Raw genomic sequence first — 27,367 nt, 5'->3', positions numbered from 1 at the left:
AATATTATCGGTAAATTTAACGTAAACATTTTTCGCTTTTTGCGATCCCCTCCCCTTGTTAATTTTTTTTATCTTCGCAACGTAAGAAATCCTATACAACGCCATTCTCATTTTAAATCCTACACACATGTTAACCGAGACATGTTAATCAATCAAAATATTTAAGCCCCTTGAAGAAAAACTTCAAGATAAACTATTCCCAGTGGTTCTCAATCTTTTTTGCTCCATGCACCCTTTAAGATTACTTTCACCACTGTTAGATGACCATCCCAGCTCCTTCTTTCTAAAACTCGAAAACTACATATGCATATTTATTTAGATTAAGATTACTTTTCAAAGTGTTTTATAAATTAATCAAGTATAGAAAATGTTCACGAATATCAAATCTTGAATAAAAGTTTTTTTATATTCATAAACTAAAACTAAATATTTAACAGCTAAATAAACGGCTGACCCCAGCCCCCGTGAAACTATTAATTAAATTCCCCTCAAAGGGAAGAATCTCCCTTCCATCTGAGAACCCCTAAAACTAATTGCCTTTTAAATGGAATAATAAAAGGAACAAACAGTAAGCAAATAAAAATTTCTTACCGTAAGACGGTAAATTACGGCATATAAACAAATTCTGTTCTTACGAAGAGCTCCAAGTCGACAGATTGATTCAACGAGGATGACAACAGAATGAATGGTTAAATTCATACGGAGATAATTTCCAGAAAATCGGAAATGGACGACTGATTTTTCAGATGACGATCTGCAGTTCTTAGCTCACGAACGACAAAGCACAAGAACATGTCATGAACGAATTGAGATGGCTCGAATGCGATCCACCAACACCATATGGGAAACGGTATGCAAGAAAAAATTTCCAACTCACCGTTTGTAGCGCCGTCGAAGTCATTACGTTCCACCAGAGGGAAGAGAAAATTCTATCTGTCCACAAGGTGAAAATACCATTAGTACCTAAACACAAAATAGTGGCCGATCAAGTGAAAGCGATCACCAAACGTCGACGCCCCGATCTGTGCGCGAGCCGAGTGTGGGAGGGAGAGAGACAAGCGAACGATCATGACGCAACAGGCCCATTCTTTTCTCTCTCGCAGGGTCACTCATTGAAGCGGGAGTTCTTTCTGCCCGCGGTGAGTGAAAGATGACAGGCTTGAGGGAGGCGAAAGGGGGCCATCCTTATATTGCATTTAGTGCACTCACTCGCTAGGAAAACGCAGCAAGAGCAGTGCTGTGCCTAGGCTTCGAATAAATCACCTTGAAATGTTTACTGTTTCCAGCTAGCAGGTTTCGCTTGCTCCCAAAATAGAAAGTATTGCCACCCGAGGGAAATAATTACCTTATTTCTTTCGCTACTTTTCCTCTCTTTTTGACTAATTTGATCGACCGAAAATCAAGAGCGGAACATTATGTAAATAACTTACTTTCCAAGGGAAGCGGTTATGGTAAGAAGATAACGAATGAAAAGTAATCACGAATAAACTACAGTTAAGTACTCCAATATTATTTCGTTAAAAGAAACCTACACCCTAGTCAGAATGCATTAGTTATGTTAACATTATAATATCTAACACGATACTTAAATTCTTCTTCCCTGTAACGAATTTCCCCCGTTGTTTCTGCTATTCTTAAGCTTCAAACCATTCATAAGTAATTTACAGAAGGCGAATGTGCAGCTGACTCGGCGAAATCATAGACTGAATGTCAGTTCGTGTCTGCTTCGTTGTGATAGGTCGCTTTTGTATTTGGCTCGCAAAGCGAATGTCAGTTCGTGTCTGCTTCGTTGTGATAGGTCGGTTTTTGTATTTGGCTCGCAAAGCGGGTACTTACGTATTACCGCGGCCACCTTAGTAGAAATCGCCAAGTTTTTAAAATATGCCAACTCTGGCAACCATGCGCATAACCATTCTACACGCTATTATGCTCAGAATAATCATCCTTTAGTCGAGTAATGTCCCCGTTTTCTTATGCGTTTATTTTGTTATACTTTAAGTTTCAACAGGTTTTAGGAACAAATTGTGATATCTCTATTAAACTCAAGTATGCGCTTGTGGAAATTGTCAGCTATGGAGGAAAATGCAATAAAATTTCTGCAGAAATACATAATTTTGCTGAAAAATTTCTAAAAGGAACAAGGAGGAGATGCGTTTCGTAGATAACCGCTGTTGCCATGGTTTGCGCGATGCCGAGTCTCTGACGTGTTCTAGACGAAAACAGATAGCTTATGCACTTGGAAAGAATAGTGCATAATAATTACAGAAAGATTTAGTAAAAAACATTTTTTGATTTTTAATGTGTCACGTAATATTAATTTCATAATAAAAATTTTTATTTAAAACGTTTTCTCTTCATATGCCGATAATAGAACGCTTGAAGAGTTTGGAAAATTCGCGAAAACCATCAACTTGCACCCAATAAGTAATTTTCACCTTAATTGCGCGCCAAGGGGGTTGCGTTAATCAGTAAGTACCACCTCAAGTTTAATACTTACAGGGGAAAGCTTCACTATGACCTATGCAGATAGTTTGGGAGGGTTTGTTAATAAAAAGAAAAAAGAAAAAAAAAAAAAAAAATACTACGTAAACGAATCAATTTAAAAATTTAGGAAAGTTCGTTTTTTGAACGGATTCAAGGAAGCGGAAAGTTACTCGAATATTTTTAATGTTTTCAAAACTTGGCGCTAAAAAGGTAGAGGGGAAAATACTATATTACTCGCGAACAAGTACGTTGCTACGTCTTCAGCGTTGGGGGAGGGGACTAAAAGCTTTCAGATTTTATATTACACCCAAAGAGGAGTTTTTTCATTTACACATACATGCACGTTTCGAGAGCATTTGGGCTACTGCCCCTTTGGGCTAAAAATATTTAAAAACAGCATATCTTTAATATTTCCGATAGGAGATAAAAAAATGCTTTTTTTCGTATAGTGTTGCCACTGCTGGCTTTGAAATCTTTGAGCTTGTGAATCGAAAATTCGTTAAAGTTTTACAAAATATGAAAAAGACAATAAAACAAATTCTAAATTTGGTAAGATGCATACTTTAAATTTCACTATGTGCAAAAAGTAGCACATTGATTAGTTCGATTTGAAGCTTAAAATGCGATTGTACTACGAAAAATATCCTTATATTCTTTTCCCGACTTTTTAATTACTATGTTTTAGCAAATTCGAATTTTTCTTTCGAAATTTTGCAAGTCAGTGACATGTATAGTACGGAAATCGAACTTTCTGTTGAGCTTAACTCTGAAATTCTGTATCGCTTAATTTGAAGTTGGGTATCTTAAATGTGAGAAAGTGTAAACTCTGATGTCAACCTTAACAGCGACATTGTCAGTTACTCTTGAACGAGAGATAACAAATGCAAATAAAACTGAAGATTATCCAAGCTGATATGAATGAGCATAAATTCGTTATTTACACAATTTTGCTAAAACTGCGCCAATTTTAAGAAGGCGCCTGTTATTCATTACATACATATCTGATGATATGATACGTGAACAAAAATATTTCATAAAGTTTAACCGAGTGCTTTGTTAGGAATTTCGAACAACAAATATATATTGTTTGTTTGTCGCCATTATATGTATATATATATATATATAATTCTACTTGATAGATAAACTGATAAGCTGTTTCGTTATTTAATTATGAAAAGATTCTAGGCCTTTTTGCTTGGCTGGAAGGATACTTTCTTCGAAAACCTTTTAATTAGTTTTCTTGGCTTAATTAGTTATAGAAAAGAACAGTAAATGGTTTTTAATTTATAACACATAATGGCGACAAAATTGGCAATATGCTATAGACGGACCGAGAACATTCTAGAACGCATTCTTAGCGGTTTTCTCTGTAATATTCTCGAAGGTTGGTTAAAGCTACATATACCCTGCCTGTGCACGGAGTAGTAGCGGTGGCTTGAGTTCAGAGATTAACTCGAGGGCGATTGACCGAGCCGGGAGCTGTACTTTAGTGCTTTGCCGTGAGGCTGTCTTCACCGTTATAGACTGAAAGCTGTGTTGCTGATTCTTTCAGCGTGTTTATCGTAGTTTTTCGACGACTGCAAACGCGTCTTTTGAACTGTCCTGTGTAATACTGAAGAATAAACTGTGTTTTGATTCTTCATCAAGTGTTATCATCAATTACTCCAAATCTACGAACCCGTAGATTCTTTCTCGAAACTTCGTAGCTTCTGTCTATATAAGGACTATTGAACGGTATCCTAGATGCTTTCACGTGGTTCAGTTCAGCCTGTTTACCTTCCTCTATTGTCGACAACAGAAGACATAATTCTCTGCGTATCCTGATTTTGTAAACTTTTAAGGAAATTAAGACATCCTTCTGATGTTCGAGCGTATCGAACACTAATACTCACTGATAAGCTGACAAATCCAACAGGTTGAAGGCTCAGGAAATTTTTCAAGAAAATACCTTCGTCGCTAAGTAGTTCATTCAATGCTACGTTAAGAAAGAAATAAATCTGAGTATTCTTATAACATGTGACCTACCGGACCGTATATATAACATATGACCTACCTTGTTACTGAATATGAATTGCATGATATACCCACCTGACGCTAAATTATCAGACGAATTTTGTTAATCCTACTACGGTGGCAACACTCGGGCGATAGGATGTTTACAGAGTCATCGTAAATAATTGTCCGTAATATGAGAGAAACGACATCCAAGATGCTCCTCCGCCTCCTTGCTGAATTGTGGTGGCGATCTGTCAACAAAGTGGAAAAATTTCTGACCATGTTGGGAGACAGGCCTTTTTGCTGATGACAGTACTAAAATGCTGACTGTTAACAAATGTGAAATAGAATTGCTTCAGTTCACAGATGCCAAACAGGATCGCTTAAATTGGTTTTTTACTATGTTTAAAAAACAGTGACGATCGTCGAGGAATATCATAGGTTTTTTTCATCTGACCATATGTTTGGCGCATGATAAACTTTGAGATTATACGCCAAAAATTCATTACTATGTCCTCTTTAGGACCATATCACAACATTCTTCTGGTAAAGTTGTATAATTTAGTATAATCTGGTAATGCAATAGATGTAAGTATATAAAATGCACTGCTGCTTTTCGTATGGTTTAGTATAAAAATCATTTTATTTGGTTTTGTTCATGGTTCCTATTCGGGCGGTAGATCACCTGTTGCGAGAATACCGAAATTTGTCCAGAAGAAAATTACGAAACCGCAAAGGCTCCATTAGCGAACAGCTGTAGCGAAAAATGCATAAAAAGCAAATTTTATCAAAAGTAGGGCTATACACCTCATAAATAAAAACAAGAAGATTCTAAAAGTTTCGAACAACCTGTCATGCAAAATGAAACATGGGCGTAACCGAACACAGCGAACGTTATTTACTTTGACTGTAAGTCAGGTCCGTGTTTGTTTGAGGGGCGTACAAATAAGGGCTTGTCTAATCATTAGCACGTGCGAACGCATGCGCTGATTTAATTAGCTTACTATTTGGTGTCCGAATCCTTCGTCATTCCTACAGCATCCACGGAAATATAAGCGGTTAAACTCCGCCTACGATCAAAGGATCGTATGACATGAATAGTGTAGTTTACGAATGACTAAGAGATCGGTTCTTTCTGCAAATAATAAAAAAAAAAAAAAAAAAAAAAAAAAAAAAAAAAAAAAAAAAAAAAAACTGTTTTTTTTTTTTTTTTTTATTTATTGTCATTGTTTTAACTGCAGAACTAAATATTGTGTTTATGGACTTTTTTGAACTGATCATTGATTTTGCTTGTATGTCATTCTGAAAAATTAAACTAAAATAAAAGTAGTTTAATAATTTAACTCTTTGTAGCTTACGTTCTTATGCAATTTTCGGTTAGTATAAAAACTTATTTTCTTCTCGAAAATATTTTATTCATAACCAAGCTGTTTGTTCTCAGACAAAGTTACAGTTGAACAGCTGGAACATTTAAACAAAATCTTTATATTCAGTTTTCGTAACATAGCAAGATGCAGTTGCCTAGCAACAAATTTCGGCTTATGCTACAAGAAAAATGATTATGCATCCATATTCAAAAATGATGTATCCCAATTTATGACAGATTTGCATAATAAAATGCACGGCAAACAAAATGCCATCTTTGTCCTAACATTGAGGAAAGAAGAGTTTTCGTAATGCAAGAGAACGATTTTGCTGAGAAACACCTAATTCGCTCGCTTCTTTACACAAACAAAAATTACATGCATTGTTACCACCTAATGAAATCTAATTCTTACCATCAAATCTATCTATTCTAAATTAATTAAGAAATTGTGAGGTAATTTACAAACAGAAATCTGAACGTTTCTTTAACGTTAATTAAATTACAATGTTGCTTTTAATAGCATTTTGATACTCTCTATTCACCATTCTGTGTTAGAAACAAAATAAATAAATAAACACACGAATTATGGAAACGAAAATAGTTTTTGGAATTTTCAGGTTTATTCTAGATCATAAAACTATGTTTATTGCTTATCGATGTTAAAAAAAGGGGGGATTTAAAAATATACGTATTTCTTGATAACAGATGCCAGATATTTTATTATCTTCACCATTAATATAAATAATAAAAGACGTATCTAACACCATATATTATGCTGTGGTTCTTACAAACAACAATCGTCTATTTTCCCTTTCTTCCCCCTCCCTTTTCTTCCTCCCCAAGCATTTCTGAATTTATTCAGCAGCAATAGTGAATATTATTTTGATTCAAAAAGAAGATGTTTTGTATGTCTTACTAGCAGTTTGCAGTTCAGCGAAATTCAGTCAAAGAACTCGGAAGCTTTCCAACTCTCATTTGCTTTACTATAACATTGGCACCCCGTCAAAACCACGAATCTGCAAAATCATACTTTTTCGGGAAGCTAGTTTTCTTGACTCATAAAAAAATTCTGTTATAACTTCTTCAAAAATCTCGTGTACGCATCTGCCTCCCTTCAACTGTTGTAGAACAGCCAGAAAGTATTCTACAAAATTTACATAAGCGAAAATAGCAAAAACTGCACATCCAATGGTTTAGCATCGTGTCGATGATGAATGTACGGACAGGAATAAATATGTTTCATCATGAAAATAAATTGACTTTATTTTTCTATGAGCTGGCACACTTAGTATTTCAGATTGTGGTTACAGATGTTCCAACTACAATACGGAAAAAAATAATCAAATTACAAGTTTCTTCCCTTAATGCTGCCGTTTTTATTCCTAATTTTATAGCATAAGAAAATAAAATATGAATTTTAAAATCAAAATTCAGTGAAGAGCTAGAGATAGATCTTTTGGGCGTCCCAACGTCCTTTCCCCGTGGATTATAAGGAATTACAATACAGATTTACTCTGTAGTAGAGGCCGTGTAATAGTGATCGCGGTTGATATAATTCGGATATTGTTATACATTTGCCGAAGTCCGCCCGGTTGTATACGAAAACATGAATATATTTCTTATTATGATCAAATTTCGGTTAATGCTATCAAAATGTAATAGAAATGTTATATGTTTTTTTAACTGAAATAATGCTCTCAAATAAAAGATAAAATCGCTGAATAAGGTCGAAATATAGTATAGAAATTCTCAAATGACCGACATGTCGCCCAGTAGGGAATCAAGACACAAGAATCTCGATTTTGATTTTAAGCAACATTTAAGTTTTGGAACCGCGTCTCGAAAAAGATAACTGTTTTAAACGGTTATGGGGGAAGATACCTCCCTGTCGCTTTCTGAAACAATTTTCCAGAAACATCACGAATATGAACCGCTCATAAATGCAATATTGCGTAATGATTACAGATAATCAACTGTTAATGACTTTTTCCCTAATTAAAATACTGTAAAATTATTTATGTTTCTAGTTACATTAAATTAAAGTCCATTGATAGTTTGAAGGGTATCTTCCTCATCGCTTAATTTTTGAACAAACGTAATGACGTTAAGCGGCACCTAGTGTCTCATTCCCGCATTCGAGACTTACTAAAGTTCAGATCAAAATATCCATTCCTGGTTATATACAAGCTTAATTCCCAAACTGACCTCCAGTATAGTACGCTTCAGCTGCACCAATCCCTACATCTACCTGTCTTCCGGTGTGCGTTTACCACCTCACCCAGTCTTCCACCTTGGGAGGTGTACCACGTGGTCATTGTTGACACTAGCGAACTGGCACCCTCTTGAAGCTGCGCCTCAAACATTGCGTCATCGATGGTTGATTTCTTTTAGGCGGCTCGTTTATCAACACCGCTTGATGGGCGGATCGCCGGTGTCGAGGCTAAACACGCTTTGTTTTCATTGGCATCGTATAAGCCTAATCAAACATTGTGATTGTGTTTACGTTTGTGGCACAAAACGTAAATCGAGATTAAATCACAGTTTGATGTCAGGAAACAGTTTCTGTTTTGTTCTTTAAAACAAATTGTAAGAAAATTATTTGGGGGAAACTTTTTTTAAGCTACAGCACATGCCTGCTAGAATAAAAATTCTTTGAAGGTTGTGTGTATAAATACTTGTCACGTTTATACTCACGAATTTACGATTCTATTTTTTTATTTTATAGAAAAAACAAAACATTTAATGAAGAGCTTATGTACATTATTTACATTATTGAAAGCACAAATATACATATAATATAAATTTTCCCATCATAGGGCTAAGATTCGTTTATCAAGAACAATTATTATAATTGTTCATTACCGCTATGCGGCCAAGAACAAATCATTTCAAGGCGTCGCCCTCAAGCTTAACTAAAAGAGTATTACATTCCTTCTCTGCCGCCAGTCACGTGACCTAGTCGGCGACAGACGATAAAAAATAAAAGAAAAACTGAATCCATCGGAGGGAAAAAGAAATAATTTCAACAGGTTGTTTCTGGGCGGCATTTTTGATATTCAACATCAGATTAACGGTATTGTAGCAAAGTTTAATGAAAATGAGACCCATCGAAATGAAATATATGTAAAAGAATTGTGTGACTGTATCAAAGGAATCATTATTTCGATCACGGGATGTGTATTTAAAAAGTTTTAAATATTTAAAATGAAATATCTTTGCAGTACAATATTTTGTAGCGTATAAAATAACAAAGCGCGGCTAATCTTTGGAATAACAGGTAGCAGGTAGACAGGTTTGGTAACAGGTAGTTTGGAGACATTTTGGTAACTAGCTAGGACTTTAGCAATAATCTGAGAAGTACACAGTTGGAATCACAGATTATTTTGTCTCAGAGAAATGAGAGATCATGAGACATGTAATGTGACATTTTCCGGAAAAGTCCGATCGTGATTTTAGCTAATAAGCACTTAGAAACAATTTCGCTGCTAAAGTGAAGAACCGCCCACTTATTTGTTTGGCGCTTTTTACAAGAGTAAGAAGAATTGGAATTTTGTCAATTTTCTTTGACTTTTTAAGTGAAAATAGGTCGATGTGTACATGGATAAAGTCATGAGTGTGCGCAATGCCATTTTTGTGCAATTCTGGGATGTTTTTTAAGTGAAAATAGGTCGACGTGTACATGGATACCGTGTACGAGCAATTCTTAAAAACGCGGCAAGTAGTCGGCGATTCTGCACTCTCTCCCAATTTCGCACCTAATCTTCGTCACGATTAAGCACTTTTGTTTCATAAAAGTTCTAGTATAAGCGCAATTTGGCTAGCAGATTGTTGGAAAAAATGTTGAGGGGGGGGGGAAATAAGGCCTTAATTTCGTGAAAACAAAATGGCGTCCAAAAAGAAAACTAGCAGGTTGCTGTAGCAGGGTTGGTCGCCAAATTTTCGCCAAAAAATCGCCAAGTTACCATAATCCGAAGATTTACCCAAAGCGCAGTTAAAAAAACAAGAGTCCATCAAAAAAAGTTAAAATTTTTATGATAAAATATGTTTAATTTAGGAATTATATACATATGTACGAGTAAATAAGAACTGCCGAGGTACCGAATTCTATCAATCGAGCTTAGTTGAAATACAAAAAGCATGAAATAGAAATATTTCGCCTTTCTGTTTCAGTTGAAACAACAGGCTGTTGCCATCTGATAGAAAATGTAGTTTTTAAAATATTGAGAAAAAAGGGCGAATAAGCTATTGCGATTTATGCGTGGCTTTGGAATGTTATTAACATTATGGTTTATGAAGTAAATTATAGTGAACAGAGAGGAGAGTTAAAGGAATTTTTTACTATGGAACTAGAAATGTTTTTTAATATTCATTATAGAATGAAATATTTTTTACTAACATTGTTGCAATGAAAAAGTAATAAAATATCATTAAAAATATTATAGAACATCTATAAATAGCTAATTTTATTGCATCGCTATAACTTGAAAGATAACTGAACGGAATTATGACTTCTAGATTGAAAACAGCTTCCTATTTTGCTAGTACAGGATTTCCTCGAAAAAGTAAAAATAACATTTTTTTCAGATGCTAAATAAAGTAAAACCATTATATACTTAGTGCACGAAATAACCATCAAATTGCTTATTTTAATTTCAAATTTCATTTCCTTTAAAATGAACTATTAATAATTATGAAATTAAGAAAATGTTTATTGTGGTATAAAGGTAATCGCTTTTTTTAAATGACAATTACCTGTTCCAATAACAGTCATTCGACATTTTGCATTTAGTTTAATGTAATATATATTATTTAAGAAAAAAAAACTTTTTCATAGAGACTATTAATATGACTGACATGAAATTCGTTCTCACGTTTCGCTCCTCTAAATCAATCAAATCGGCTGAAATCGGTGACGTCATCGAAGATGCCGGCATTATAAATGCATTCCAAACCAGAGTATGACAATGAGAAAGCCAAAGCTATCCATCGATTCCAAACCAGACAAAGACTTCAACAGGGAAAGATGACTTCACCGCATATATTACAGGAATGCATGTTGCTTTTTTTGGTCATCTCAGCAGTAGCCAAAGATGACGTCACACGTAAAAACTTCATAGTTCATGCTTGCGTGCAAAGTGAACAAGGCTATAGGACAGCGGTCACAAGGTCAACGACGAACAGGCGTCGCAACGCAGTGGTATTAAGCGTTATATATTACAGTATGCAAAGGGAGTAGTGATGTTTCTAGAATACTAAAATCTCATTTCATATCGTCCATGCGAAAAGAATGCAAATTTGCATTCATTTTACAGTTCGCGAGGCTGTTAGTATGGCTTGCCTTTGTAGTAGCCATTCTGTTGCAAATTCTTGTTAATGTTCCTTATTGAATAATTCTCATATAAAATGCATTAATTATTTAAAAAGGTAAATATGTCAATGCTTATCATTTTTTCCAAGTGGGAAAAACAGAATCAAGAAGTCCAAAAAATTGTACAGTAAACGCTGCTTCATGGAATCACGATCAAAGTTATCATTCGGATATTGTTATTCAATTGCCGAAGTTCCGCCCGTTTATGTATGAAAACATATAATGCAAATCGCTAATTGTTATCAACAATTCGATTAATATTGCAAAATATTATAGAGTAAATATGTTGTTAAATATTAGCTTTTCATGTTATTGTTCCCTTGTCACAAAACTACGAGTATCTTTCACTGAGCGCAAACTTGCCTTTGAAACCTCAAAAGATTAATTATAAAAAGTATTTCTATTTTTATTTATTTTTCTATCTTTTTAACTTCTATTTAGTGTCCCTTAATAAGCGGTCTCTTAATAAGTACATTAAGGTGCCTATCATCCTAATTTCTCATGAACATGTATTTCCTGCATAAAAGCAAGGAAAGTGGGTGTTATGGACACCTGATAGAGACGCTGTGCTTTGGATTCCAGATTTTATTTTATTGGACCATGAAATTATCCATACAGTTGAACCATTTTTGTATCATTGAAAGTAAATATAAGAGCAGATATCATACAAAATTATCTTTAACGAACTTAAAGTAAATAGTCAAATTAATTATTAAGAAAACAAACATTTGCAATGCTAATGGTTCAAAATCGTTTTGGGCCTAATTTCTCTTCCTACAGTGTGTCAGAATAACTGACACATTACGAGGTCATGGAGGTATAACCCTAAATTCCAAATAATACGCAAAAAAGTTTTTACTTTAGTACTTTAATGTTCCTTGATGCGAATCGTCTGACACACTATGGGGGGCTTGAGTCTCCGGCCTTGAAGGCCTAGGAAATAATTCAAGCCTAGTCATGTTTCTACCGGCGATTTACCAGAGGGGCCTAATTTTTTTAACAACTGGAGATGCACATTATATGTAAAGTGAAAAAAATTAAAAAGTGGAAACAAGGTGAAGTAATTATTATAGATAAGTGTATTATTATTATATGTGAGTGAGGTACACTGTATCATATAAAGCGAAAACAAAAAAAAATTTAATTAAATTTTAGATATTTATTTCAAGCAAAATGCATTTAAAAGGAGCTCATGAAAAACGCGTATATTTATAGTATTAAGATCTTAAATTAGCAATCTGAAGTAAACTTAAAAGTATTTTTAAATGACCGCAGTATGTATACCTGCTGAAACGAATAAATTCAATTTTTGTTACAGCGTTCGTGAGTTTCAAAGACACAATCACTCAGAAATTTAATTGCAAAAGCAATCAGTCATATGTTCACCTGCATCCATAAATAATACAATTACAAAAATCCTCGGAAGTTCTACGTGCATATTTTGCTACCCAATTTTGAAGAAAAATAGATGAGAATAAAAAATTAAAAACAAATTTTGGCTATTAAAAAAGCAAAATATATAATAGGCATCTGTCACGGTTTAGTTTACCGAATGCATGTGATTCTAGCACCTGCTTAGAAGAGAAAATTATTTCGCGAATGTGATTCCGAAGCAGCACCTGTTTTTCGACGTTGTAAAAAAGAATTTCGATAGATAAATGTGAATGATTAATTTTCTAATAATAAAATAAACAGTAATAGTATATACTGTTTTGAACAGTGAATTCATTAAGAGTATTTCAAATCAAATCAACTAAACCTTATCTTTGGCATTAGTTTTATTTGAAAATTGGCTTAATACCGATTCAGCTCATTCTCAAAAGAGCCTTAACAGTTTTATTCCCATCTGAGCCTCAGAGAGAAGGACTCGGTAATTTTATTCCCAGATGAGTCCGATTGGAAATATACCTCCTCATTTCATTTGTACCCCCTCATTCAAGAGTGTTTTTACGCCACCTTCATAAACTTTATATAAACTTCCATAAATATATATAAGATAACGCACAATCAATGCTTTTTGCTAGATCGGCAAACCCAATGCCTATTTCCACTTTTATATGTATGGTTCAATCTAAAAAGACGAGTCGACATAAACATAGGACTTTTTCTGAGTTATATTATATAATATTCCATTTTTCTCTAAGACCTTGTAAGAAGAACTCTTAACCAGTACAATAGAATACTACAAGATAAAAGAGGGGGGGAACTACCAGAAATTGGTCATTAAGAAATGTCAAATGCGAAAATAGGCTAATTCAAACCACGTAAGATTTTTGGTATAACGAACGGAGGGCGAAGTATCATAAACCCACTCTCATTTACGTTTGCTTATACCGCAGGGAGGAAGTAGAGGTGGGAAACGAAAGCCAATATGGAAATGATGGTCAAAAGCGATTTTCGGTTGGGGCTGAATGGGAAATTAAATCGCCAAAGCTGACATCAACTCACCATCCTAACTTCTCTAGTACAGTTTTTTTTTTTAAACAAATGATAAATACATTTAAATCTGAAATAAATTTCGCTTTATTTAATTAAACATTTAAATTATAATAATTGAGGCCTTTTCATTCGAATTTCCAAATTAAACGGGAGTGGGGAGATCGAGCTTCTCAGTGCATAAATAAACGAGCATAATACCCAGAGTTTATTTCAGTGTGACATAAAATTGGGGGAGAGGGGGAGGAGCGATAAATTGTGCTCGCGTGAAATATGACGTATTTCACGTGTGAAGGATGAGGAAATTCACATTTGATGGCAATGAACACGAAGTTCAATGATTAAATATTTCAAAGCCTTTCTAAGGACAAGGTTCTATTGCATGATGGATAGTCCTATTCATTCTCTGTTTCGCCTTTCATGGACATCACGAGGAACGTGAGCTATTCGACTCAGAATTTAAAAGTTACAAGAGTTAAAAATTATCTTTCAAATACTTAAAACATTTCCGCTAACAATTTAATTTCATGAGATGGGACTGTAAGCTGGCAGACAATTCTCCATTCTTAAGAAAGGTTAAATATTTTAAATGGCATCTGATTCGTAAGACGAATTTTACTTCTGACACTAAAAATGACCAAAATACGTAATCTGCTTGGGTGGTGCGTGAAGTTCCCCAAAGACCTAGAAAATCCTTTACGAAGGCATCACTCCAGTTAGACCACAGTTTTCCATCGTGAACATTAATTACCGTCGGTGGGCGCTGAGGCGATCTAGCAGGGTGGGTGGACTTGCAGGTTCGTGGAGAAGTAAGCGTAATAAAAAGAAGCAAGCGGGCAATACAAGAATACGTTTCGAAAATTTGGTTGCTTAAACGCTTTGAAACAAACATTTAAACATCCACTTCATAATACAAATATTACAATCACATATCTTTTATTCTGACATTAAATAAAATTATGCCACATTACGCTAGCTGAACTTTCACTCATGTTGGTTCAAGTTACATAGAGTTTCATTCTTTTATTCCAAAGAAACAAAATTCTGTCTAATATGCTAGAAAAACATGATTTAATCACGGCAAAACACTCGAGGGGTATCTTCGTAAGGATAGCGATGCCTTTCTGCAGGACTTTCTAAGGAAAACTGGCTCGTATATACATTACGCATGAGGAAAAAACGAAAATGCCCACGCAACCAGCCCTTTCGCCGGGATTCGAACCCGGAACAAACTACCCAATGTTCAGCGACTTTACCGCTCGACCGTTGATGGGTCTCTAACAACATGATGACCACAAATCCGTAGTTACGTTGACATCCAGTGTGCCCCAGGGGTGTCACAAGCATACGATCGACACTGCTTAAGTTTGACACTAACGTACTATCGACACCGTTTAATTAACATAGACATAGGATCGACATATGTATAAAAGGGACGTGGCGCAAGGTCGATATTTTCTCAGGTAGCAAATTAAATTTATGTTGGTTTACTTCTAAAAACTAGTTTAAATTTCTAGCAGTGCCAGATGAGCTTTTGTCGAACTTTAACTGACAGTATAGGAACACTAAATAAATAAAAACCAAAATAAAATCAATAAAAATTCTGCTGTGCCTTCAATTTGAAGTACAGAACTAAATTGATTTTCACTACATACGGCAATATACAACGAAGCTTCGGTTCACGAATTCAGTTATTCTTGAAGAGCATTCGTCATCCGAAATGTTCGTCTACCGAAACTGCTTTCCTCTAAGAATTATTATAAAAGGGATTAATTCGTTCCTGGACCACAGACAATTATTTTTTTGAATTCAACAACAGTACTTTGTGGGTAAGTTCGTGATACAAAACAAATGAAATAGTTGAAACAAAGGGTTGGGGATTTAAACAAAATATTAAATACGTAAAATAGCCGAAAATATAGTTTAACTTTACCGTACCTTCATGAAGGAGAGGAGACGGCCTAAGTAATGCTGAAGAGAAAAGGAAGACATGCTACAGTTTAAGATGAGAATCCCCCTTCCATAAAACATATAGAACGTTTTTCTTAAGCATCTCTTTTCGTCTTTTTTTAATCTGTTTGTGGTCTCTGCTTAAGACTCGCTAGATCTCCTTTTCACTCAAAAGTTATCCAGTATCGTCTGTTATTATCTACGCTTTATTTCCTAAAGCGAGTCATGACAATGTCATTGATAAATGCTTTGTTATAGTTAGCTACTCCTCATCAGGACGATGTTGTTACAGAAGAACTTTTAACGAATTTCGAAGATCATCGCCCATTCTTCCTCTTGCTCCGAAGACATTTCCTGTACAATCGTCTTTTGCTGCCTCTGAGATGTTTCAGTTTTCTGTGGTTGAGCTTATATTTATGGTCCTCTAGTTATTCCTCTTCATCTCCTTTGTTGTCGATTTGAGTGTTCGTAACCCAAACATCGTTCATCATCAAAGATGTTTTTTGTTCATATAATTTATTCGTGCGCCGCCCAGACGGGAAAGTGGTTAATGGGCTCTTGACCGAAGGGCCCGGATTCGAATCTCGGAGAAAGCATGGATATAAACTGCCTGTTTCCTCATAAGCGATAACGGTGGCCGGCTATTAGGTGCCTTCATAATTAAATGTCCACTGCTTCTGGTCTTAGTAGTGGCCAAAGCCTAAAATGGCTAGTGCCCGTCATTAAAAAAAAAAGTTCTTGCACTAACAAAATTGTAAATAGAATGCAACTCTGATCTACATTTACAATTCACACGTTTAAATTACAACTCACCCCTCTGACTCAGTTAATTTCACGAATTACTACATAAAATCCAAAACAAAATTCGTTACTTCGGTCACAAACAGGCACTATTTGTCCATCCTCATTTTCTTAGATTTTTAAGTCTTATTATATGTCCTCCCGTTTTCATATCCTGGTGGAGTAAACACATTGTAAGTATAGGATAATTAAACCAACCTTACAAGGGTACCTGCACAGATTGATTCCATCATAGATAGAGACCACAGATGATGTCGCTCTTGTGCCAAGTTTTCCACCAATATTATAGTCGTGTAAGGTGAAAAATATAAGTACTAAATTCGAGCGCCAAACGATATAAAATATATTCTTTGGGTAGAAAGCGACTATTATATTTAGTACTTGCAAGGCAAACCGCAAACGCGGGGAAATGAAATGACGAACTTACCGGCCGTCCACGGGTCCGAGTGGCGGAGAGAGACGCACGCCATTGCCGGGCGCTTCGAGGCGTAAAGGCGGCGAGCTCCGAGGGCAGTGGGGGAGGAGAGCACAGGAAGCGGGCTCGGCGGAGCGTTCGACAGGTGCGCTCCCCTGGCCCACATCTACGCGCAACAGGGTCACAGGTCACGCTACGCCGCTCTCTTTCGGCGCTCCGAGAGCGAAAGCCCTCTTATTAGGTGCCGCGCAGGGCGCCGAATTCGCAATTCAGTTCTGAAACACCACCGCAGCGCGGCTGCCATAATGCGTCATGTGTGTGTGTGTGCATGCTAGCCACCATATGTGCGATTACGTTCGTTTTATAATACAGGTGAATATATTTTAAAGTGATTTTGGAATCTCTGGGGTCGAACCGATTCGATCCGATCCGAACAAGTATGGCTGGAGTAGCGCGCGATGCGCGCTGTTTCCAGCTCATGAGCCAGTAGGCACATGACGGTAGGCAGTCTGACGTGGTAGGAGTTAAGAGCATGGAGGTACCTTTCCTACCTCCATGGTTAAGAGAATGAGGTGAGGGGGGGTCGAACCTACTCGACCTTTTCATTGCACAAGAGCAATAGGAGACACGTGCCCCAAACACGTCTACTTTCCGTGGAGCTTCCAATCAAAATTAAGTCCCTCAAAGTCCAATCAAAATTCTTCGTTAAAATATGTAAATTTTTTTTTCTTATTTTTTAATTCTAAAAAGATACAAAATTGGAAAAGAGGAACCAAATTTCGTATTTTAAGCTTTTTTTAATCTTCCCTTAAATATTTCTTTAATTCTAATTTTTAATAAGAATCTCCCCCCTAAGTTTCGGGTTTTACTTTTTACATTAGAAGGGCTATTAGTCTCGAAACATGATTTTACGCCGATTCACTTTAAATGTCGTCTACTGTAAATGCATTGTTTCACTTTTCATTCCGCCAAATGTAAGATATTGATCTTTCAAATTTAATGTCTCTTATTGATTAATAAACTAATCTATTTAAAAGTAATAATAATAAAATACTAATATATTTAAAAGCAATAAACTAATCTATTTAAAAAAAGCTAATATTTAAAAGCAATACAAACGAATATTATTTCTTTACATTTTATTGGAATAACTGAAATAAAAATGCATTGAATTCACGATATACCTAATTAAAAACGTTAAACAGTTTTACAGAATTGCATTGCGTACTTTTTCACTTTTCGAATCCTCAGAAGCAATGGAGTAGCGAGCATAACAGGCGCCCAGGGCAAAATAACTTTCTGGCGACCCTCCTCCCCGAAAAAAAAAAAAAAAAAAAAAAAAAAAAAAAACCACAGTGATATGATGAAAATCTTGTTTGGAGACTTTAGCGTCTCTCTGCGAGCGGCGCCCGGGGCATCATACACCCCCTTGCCCCCTTCGCTACGCCATTGCTCAGAAGACATTAAAAAAGTTCCCATGGGAATCTAAATGAATATACATCTAATATCCTATAGAATGTTTCGCATTTCCTGCACAGGCATCTCTGCCGATAATTAATCTACTGATAAACCATATTAAACATAATAATTTGGGAGAAAGGACAATAACTGAATAGCCTTTTTTTTTTTTTTTTTTTTTTTTTTTTTTGTGTGTGTGTGTGTGTGTGTGTCTTGTATTTGTAACTTAATTAATATTTGAAATAAAATCAGTAAGAGTTCTTTAGATTTCTGTTGGCTAATAACCAATGAATTCCACTTTGTGCATGGTGCTACCTAACTAGAATCATAGATTAACCCTTTCAGTCCCAATTTATTTGTTTCTTCCAGATCAGAAATATTTTTAGCAATATGCATCAGTTCTTTAGTAGTAACTGAATGCCAACAAATTTACCTAGACATTTTTTTTTACACGTATTTTATGCAAAACCAAAAACTAAACAAGTCTAAAGACGTAGCACACGCTTGTCTTCTAATAAACAAATTTACCTAGACATTTTTTTTTACACGTATTTTATGCAAAACCAAAAACTAAACAAGTCTAAAGACGTAGCACACGCTTGTCTTCTAATAAACAAATTCACTAAGCCACTATAAGAAGAGAATCGCATTTTGTGGTGGGGGATGTTAGAAATGATGCTTTTCTACCAGTGGAACATCAACTATGTAGTAAATAGATGCATGTAATTAATTCCCTCTGGGCTTCTTTAAACACCTACTGGTACTTATATAAACCACTGGGACTGAAAGGGTTAAAGAAGTTTGCAAGACTCAAGTTTTCAGTGCAATTTATTTAGTCTCCATGAAAAATCAGTCATAAATTTGGGAGAGTTTAATTAACAAATAGTCTTCTGATTGGAAAGACGTACGGCAAAAGACAGCAATTAATGAAACCTTTTCATTAAAAAAAAATGGCACAAATTCCTTTCAAATTAAGGCAAACAAACGCTGACGTCATCCGAAGTGAATTGCGTTCGTTCATCAACGACTGTCATCAACTAAAAAGAGGAACAATCCTGTGGGGGAAAAAATTACTCATGGGTATATTATTGTAATAAATTACTATGTCATTACTGCAATATTTATTGCATAACTCAACACTTATGTTACGAATAATGAAAAAAATGTTTTACCCAAAATGGTGGAAATATTCCTCATCATTTCAGAAAAATGAAGTAACTTACATATTCCCTTAAGCCATTAATTCCTAAAACTTCCCAGCTTTATTCACTTTATTTTTATTTATTTATTTTATTTAGCAAAATAAAAAATTTTCATTACCAAAGCAAAAAAAAAAAAAAAAAATAATAATAATAATAATAATAATAATAAATAAATAAATAAAATAAATAAATTTTATTCATGCACGCATAAACAACAATAAATAATAACTCAAAGGCTAAACTTCAAATTTATATTTATTTTTGTCAGAAATTTAAAGTTTGGTATCTGCACGGCATTTTTATTGGTTACACTTTGTAATTTAAGCTACTGATAGCTAAATATTAATACTTAAGATTAACATTTATTTCAAATAACTTACTTTAATTAATGTCATAAGTAAACAAATTATGAAAACTTTCCAAATTTCTAGATAAAACTTTCCAAGTAGAACAAAACCTGAGGATAAACAATGACAACCTAGTTTATTCCGCTTATTTATTAGATTTTCCCTTCGCTCATAAATAAAAATATAAATGTTTCTATAAAAATATAAATGTTTCTAAGTAAATAATTATAAATTTCTTTATCCCTTGTACTACAACTTGATATTTGATGGGCTTTCAATTCTGATAAAGTTTGCAGACTTGGGAAAAAATTACTACAAATTATCTTTATCGTTCAGTCGGGCTTTTTTTACTTCCTTGTGCGAAGTAAAAAGGAAGTATTGTAATCGCGAAAAGTTTCAGGCAGCATATTTCAACGAAAATATCCATTTTGAATGCTATCGAATGCAATTTAACGAAGTTTTTGCGTAATATCTGCACGTAAGAACAGAATAAAAGACTCATTTCCTCAAAATATATATATATATATATATATATATATATATATATATAAAACTGCTTTAAAATTAATTCTGAAGAGAATTTTTCGTGGCGTCTGTGCGTACGTACGTATCTCGCATAACTCAAAAACGAGTAGCCTCAAAACGTTGAAATTTTGTATATAGGACTGTTTTAACATGTAGATGTGCACCTCGTATTTTGGTTGCAATCGGCCGCACCAAACCTATATAAATATATTTATATATATATATATATATATCCACTCTGTGACCCGGCTCAGTGATCTCAGTTTCTTTACTCTTATATGTTTGTAAATTGTACATTTTTTTCTTTAAAAATGATTGAATTATGTTGTTTTTATCCTCCGGTTGCGGTTTATCCTCCGGTTAAATGCCGCTAAGCCTTTTTTTTTTTTTTATGGGGGCCATGATTGTTTACATTTGAAACAGCAGACTAGTGGATTTGTTGCCAATCTAGAGAAACTTAGCTTCGCAACAACAAAGATAACGCCTTCATTTATTATTGCCAATTAAATCATGCTTAATCCTTTCTGGAATTTTTTCGAGGAAATAAGCATTTGAGATTTACTTCGTCATTTTTAATATAGATATTTTGAGTTTTTATGCATTTTTGCCTTCTCGCGAAGTGAGAACTGAATTAACTGAATGAGAAATACTCAATCGTCTGTGAAAAACTGTTTCTTTTTTGCTTTGTTTGCTTAATTTCTTTTATGCATCGTTCTAGCTTTATTATAGTATTTGAATAGAACATGTGGCAACGATTAGATAATTCTATTCTTTAAATGATATAAATTTTGTGCATTATGAGTTATTATATGAAGGAAATATAATAATGTTAAGTGAATCTAACAAACAAATACTAGAGGGAATTTTAAAGAATGCATTTATTCTATTGTGGTTTATGCGCTGTCGGAGAAGTAGATTTAATTCAATCCAATAAGTTTAAATGAAATGCAAGAAAAAATGCGTATAATTTAATATTCCGTACAAGGAAGTCATGTGGTGTACACATCAGATTTCTTTTTTTTTATTACTTTTCAACGGTGAAAAATACTGTCAATATATAAATGTATTCTCAATGCTTACTGCAAAATTTCGCGACTCTAGAACACTTGTTAGGAGCCCAAAGAGGTGTTAGAAGGCCTTTTAATCTCAAAACGGCATTTAGCGCCGGATCCCTAAAAAGCACTAAATCGCTTTTCAAATTGTTCCGATCAAATATTATCGCTCAGTACTTTATATTAATGAAATCATAATGAAGAATCTGAATGAATGTATATATGTTTCTGGCACTGTGAAAAACAGCGGTACCTAGAACCATCAAATTTTGAACTAATAGTAACTTAATAGTTAATTAAATTAATTTTTTTTTTCTATACGAAAAATGAACTTTAATCAATGAACTTCCTTCGTTGAGCATTTCGTTGAGCTTCTGCCATCTTTCTGGTAACTTCATGATTCCGCGCTCATAGAATATTTAGATTTTAAAAGCAAAAAATTCAACCAGGTGCGATTTGAGGTCAACGTTATGACTGAACCATTTAAGAAGTTTTGTAACCTTCGAAATAAATGATAATCCGGCGGTGTAAGTTCGGGGATGAATTGTGCTGATTCATCCTGCTTGAACCATGACCTTTTTCGAAGATTCATTTTCCATCATTAATGATAATTCATTTCAAAAAAAGTGTGGATTGTATTCCGTTTGAAATGCGTAGAATATTTTAGATACTTGCTTGTAGTTTTAAATGTACTTCTGCTGTAGAGCAACATTTTGAGGCTTTAGCTGCCAATTTAAAAGTTCTAAAGTACACGAAAACAAAGCGGAATTTAATTGGTTATATAAAGGGTTACTACAAAAAAATCATCCGTGTCGATTTTATTGTAGATCGATGCAAAATCTATAATAAAATCGACACGGATGATTTTTTTTGCAGAGTTTGCATCGACTGCATAGGTCTTTGAGCATTACCTAAATTATGTATAGAATTGTAAGCCCATCATACCGCAGTTTACTTTGCTCAAGAAAAATTAAAGTCAAACTATTTTATGGAAGAAAACAAAATCTGAACCTAAAAGCAGGAAGAGAAATTTTTTTGGGAGGGGGGGGGGACTTCAAATGAGGTGAAATTTGGCAAGACTGGGAAGCTGTATGAATCCAACAAAATTTTATTGCAATTTGAAAGCTTGGTCAGACAGCCGACTACTTTTATTAAGAGAACATGCTGAAATTTCACAACTCCACGATGGGCCAAGGCATTAGATCGTAAAATTTGGCAACGTGGTGGTATTTAACCGTTTGAGTCCGGCGAAGCGCTCTCGCGCTTCACTTGTCGTATGCCAAAAATACGGCGCAGCGCGATATCTCTTGTTTTGTATCGAGAATGCGAAGACGCTGCTGTTGGTTAGTATAGTTTACGCAATTATTGAGAGCAGTTGTAGTGATATCAGTAGCAGCTGTTTTGTAGGAATTGGAAATTGTTTTCATTTTTTTACCAAGTGTTATGCTGATGTTTACGAAATAACCCATGTCAAGTTCTGATTCATTTGAAAGTGATTATGTTATAAGAAGTGATTATGAAGAGTATAGTAATGACCTTGAAAGTGATAGTGGAAGTGACATCATCATTCGTTCTAAGAGATTACGAGTTATTGGTGATAGCAGTGATGATGATGATGAAGTAACTGCAAGTACCTCCGATGACGATATTATTGATGAGTTTTTACCCGTGGATACAATTTTTTCGAACAAATCGAATACTTTTTCTGAAGTACCTGGACCGAAGCATGCCCCTCCTCCTGATACAAAACCAATTGAATATTTCAATATTTTTTTTTCAATTTTCAATATTTTTTTTTTTTCCAAGTATACTAACCAACAGCAACGACTTCGCATTCTCGATATATATATATATATATATATATAAAAAAAAAAAAAAGAGAGAAGCGCTATCGCGCTGATCCGTATTTTTGGCATACGGCAAGTGAAGCGCGACAGCGCTTCGCCGGACTCAAACGGTTAACCTTTGGTGAAACACACACAGACACTCTCAGCACCCCCCCCCCAAAAAAAAAGTAGTTATGTGAAAACTTAGAGCTTTCCGAAATCTAAAGAAGTTCGGCGAATATTTTTCAGAAAAGAAGATTACAGCATCTTTTCATCCTTTTCTAAACGCAACCAAAAAAGTCCCAGTTTCAACAAGTGAGTGTACATGCGACTCCTCATAGACATCTTTAATGACGACTTCAACAAAGGTTCACTTCATTTAAGCACTGTAGCAAATTTAATATTTGTAAAATTGTCAGGCTTTCCTTAAACAAATTCCCGATTTTTGAAAGGACAACATCAAGCAGGGGGACTGGGAAGATTTTAATTAACATATAGCCTCGTGCCAATCTGGAAGTAATTACGAGCTGTGTAAAATGAGAGCAAAAACATGCTTTTGATATAACCCATTGCCCATTCAACTGCATTTAATCTTTCCGATATGAACTATAAAATGATGATTTCTAAACATATTTTTAGGAAACAAAAACAGTGCTAGTGATTACCTACCGCATTTTTTATAATATCGCAGATAAATAAACTTAATCCATAGCACAAGAATGTGTTCTGATGTTTCGGAGCTTTATTTCCAACGGACAGTTTTCTTTAGTTTTTAGTCTCAAAACGGGATTTTCCGTTGAATAACTATAAAAGTCTGAATCACTTTTTCAAATTGCTGCAAACAAATATTATCGCCCTTTATTATATTTAAAGAAATTAAATAATGAAGAATTTGCATGAATGTATGCAAGTTTTCCGCATTGTGAAAAAACAACGGTACCTAGAGCCATCAAATTTTGAACAACGTAGTCCTCCACTCGAATAAATTTCGAATTTACTGTGTATTTCATATTTCTAAAACTAACGAATTTTTGATTAAAAACCCCAACGCTTTCAAAGAGAGCAATGCAAACCCAAATGCTCTCGAAACGTGCTTGCGTATGCAACTGAAAAAAAACGCCCCTTTGAGCATAATATAAAATTTGATAGCTTTCAGATTTTTATTATTATTTTACAGAAAACGCCTCTTTGAACAGTTCAAAATTATTTTAAACTTGAAATCAAGTCGGTGCTAAAAATTATAACCCTGTAAAAACAGTCAAGATTTTCTACGCTCCGCGCGCTCGATCACATTTTAGTATCACAGATTAATGTGCACCATGAATGAGAAAAAAATGTTACGTCAATATTAAATTCTGAAAATCCCATCTTTAAAATCTTGCCAGAAGGTCAATTTTAAATTAGTAATAAAAAATAAAAAGTACGCCGCCCCCGACGCAATATAAAATACGCCTAAAGGGGCCTTTTTTTAACGTTTTGTGTGTTACCTTTATTTATTAAATATCATGTTTTTCGCACGTAAACCATACAATTTCATTCAACGGCAATATCACAAAATATTTAAAATAGCATATTTTTAGAATTTCCGATACACAGTCTCGCGCGCTGGAGATAAAAATGTCCACCCGTACACATAGTGTTGGCATTGCTCGCTTTTAAATCGTTCTCTGAAAGTGCTTATCTTTTGACTCCGCTTCTCCTGCAAAATAATTGCTAATCTTCACTCTTAAATTGCCATTTACTTTAGGACTCACTTCAAATAATATCTTTTGCCATATTTCAATATTATGCTTATAATTGCCATATTACTCTACCCAACTCTACGATCGCCAACATTCGGAAACAGATCCAAATGCTACAGTGGGATAGGGTCTCTCACCCAGACGCCCAAAAACACGCTAACTCAGTAGTTTTGCACTGAGCTGAACGTATCAAGCTTTCTTTTAAATCGTTCAGTTTCTTAATCAAAAATTCATTAAAGTTTTACAAAATGTATGTAATAGACAATAAAACAAGTTTCAAATTTGAGTTTCCAGATGGCCATATCCGAGTGGAGTACTACGTTATTCAAAATTTGATACTCTAGGTACCGTTGTTGTTTTCACATCTGAAAGCTTTCAGATTTTATATTACGCCAAAAGAGGCATTTTTTGTAACGTTTTGTGTGTTGCCTTTATTTATTAAATATCATATTCTCCGCACTTAAACCATAAAATTTAGTTCAACGGCAATATCGCAAAATATTTAAAACGGCATACCTTTAGAATTTCCGGTACACAGTTTCGAGCGCTGGAGATAGATTTCCCCTCCTTGTATAGTGTTGCCATTCCACGCTTTGAAATCGTGCAGTTTGTTAATCAAAAACTCATAAATGCTTTCCAAAATGTATAATAGTTAATAAAACAAGTTCCAAATTTGGGCTTCCAGAAGCCCATATTCGGATGGAGACGTACGTTATTCAAAAATGGATGACTCTAGCTACCGTTGTTTTATCACAATGCTAGAAACAATCGTACATTTTTTCAGCTTCTTCATTATTTAATTTCTTTAAACATAATACAGGGCGATAATATTTGGTGACAACAATTTAAGAAGTGATTCGCCGTTTATAGTGAATCGACGCAAAATGCCAAAACGAAATTAATAGCCCTTCTGGACAAATCGCCCCGTTTGGGCTTAAAAAAACTATACCGGTTATGATAGAGACTGCAAATAAATAAATAAAATTACCTTATGGAAGACTTAAGCATAAAGTAGTTTAGAAAAGTTCGAGCCAGCTCCAAAAGACTGTTGTAAAATAATTCACAAAATAATGATTAATCATTTGACAGTGCTCTAGCAAAGAATTGCTCATTGCTTTCCAATTTTTATTATTATTATTTAAATTTTGATTGGATTCGAAATCCATTTTTAATAAGGACAATTCGATGTATGAATTAATTTTTTAAGAAAAGAAAGAACTTATTTAGGTGTGTAATAACAGATTTAATTTCAAAACATTCAGACGAATCAATGAATTCGCTATGGATTTATCTCAGATACGATTCTTTGACAATATTACAAAAGGTTTTAAGCGTGTTGTTATATTTTCCACATCTTATTTGTGAGAATTCGAACTTTTGGTTTTGACCTATATAAAAACGAAAAAAAAGAGCCAGACTTTCACACCTAAAGCACGAAATTGTTAGCACTGTCATTTTACGCCCAAATGTAAATAAATTTATCAAAAAACACCAAACTCAAATTTTTCATTACATGTAATTTGTAAATGATTATCAAATAAACACTTTAGTTACTTTGAAATACAATTTTATTTTCTATTTCACTGAACATTTTTATCGTATACTATTTTTACAAAATATATTGTAGGTGCATCCATCAATTAACGGAGTAAAATTCTTTTATATATATATATCTTATTTTTGGTGTGCAGCCAAATTTTTCATTAAAAGTGCATTGGGAGAAGAAAAAGTTTGAGAATCACTGGTCTAGATGCTTCCGAAAAACTTTATATTATAATATTAACGTTAATAATGACAAATGCTTAAACATACACACTTAATATTAAACAACACAATAAAAGAAAAATTTTAATCTTCGTTTAATAGAAATAAAATTTAAGAAAGCAATTTTTTAAAATGCACTTATATTTATTAAGAAACTATAAATAAAATGCAATTAAATCTCGTATATCTTCAGTCCAAAGGGGCTTTGTCCCTGAGGGACTATTGTTTTCGTTTTGCGATTTTGCGTCGGATCACTTTTCAAACTGTTGCCACCCAATATTATCGCCCTGTAATATATTTGAAGAAATTAAATAATGAAGAATCTGCATAAATGTATGTATGTTTCTCGCACTGTGATAAAACAACGGTGCCTAGAGCCATCAAAATTTGAATAACGTAATCCTACTGCGAATATGGGCATCTGGAAGCCAAAATTTGAAATTTATTTTATTATCGACTTCATATTTTGCAAAACTTAACGAATTTTTGATTAACAGACTCAAGGATTTTTAAGCGAGCAATGGCAACGTTGTACAGAAAAAACATTTTATCTCCAGCGCGTGAAACTGTGTATGGGAAATTCTAAAGATAGGCTCAATTTAAAATTATTTTGCGATATTGCTATTGAACTGAATT

At 34.3% G+C, this 27,367-nt stretch overlaps 1 protein-coding gene across 6 annotated transcripts in view; it reads right to left on the bottom strand.

Moving 5' to 3' along the window:
• LOC118195605 (protein c-ets-1-A-like) overlaps nt 1-27,367 on the bottom strand; it is a 406,827-nt gene that overhangs the window by 27,196 nt on the left and 352,264 nt on the right. The gene's annotated exons all lie outside the window — the stretch shown is intronic.

Source organism: Stegodyphus dumicola, chromosome 3, assembly GCF_044657685.1.
Source record: "Stegodyphus dumicola isolate Sdum_Otavi_A_Nest chromosome 3, ASM4465768v1".
NCBI classification, from domain to species: Eukaryota; Metazoa; Arthropoda; class Arachnida; order Araneae; family Eresidae; genus Stegodyphus; species Stegodyphus dumicola.
The sequence above is the reverse complement of the archived record's forward strand: the minus strand, read 5'-3'. Positions and strand labels throughout refer to the sequence as shown.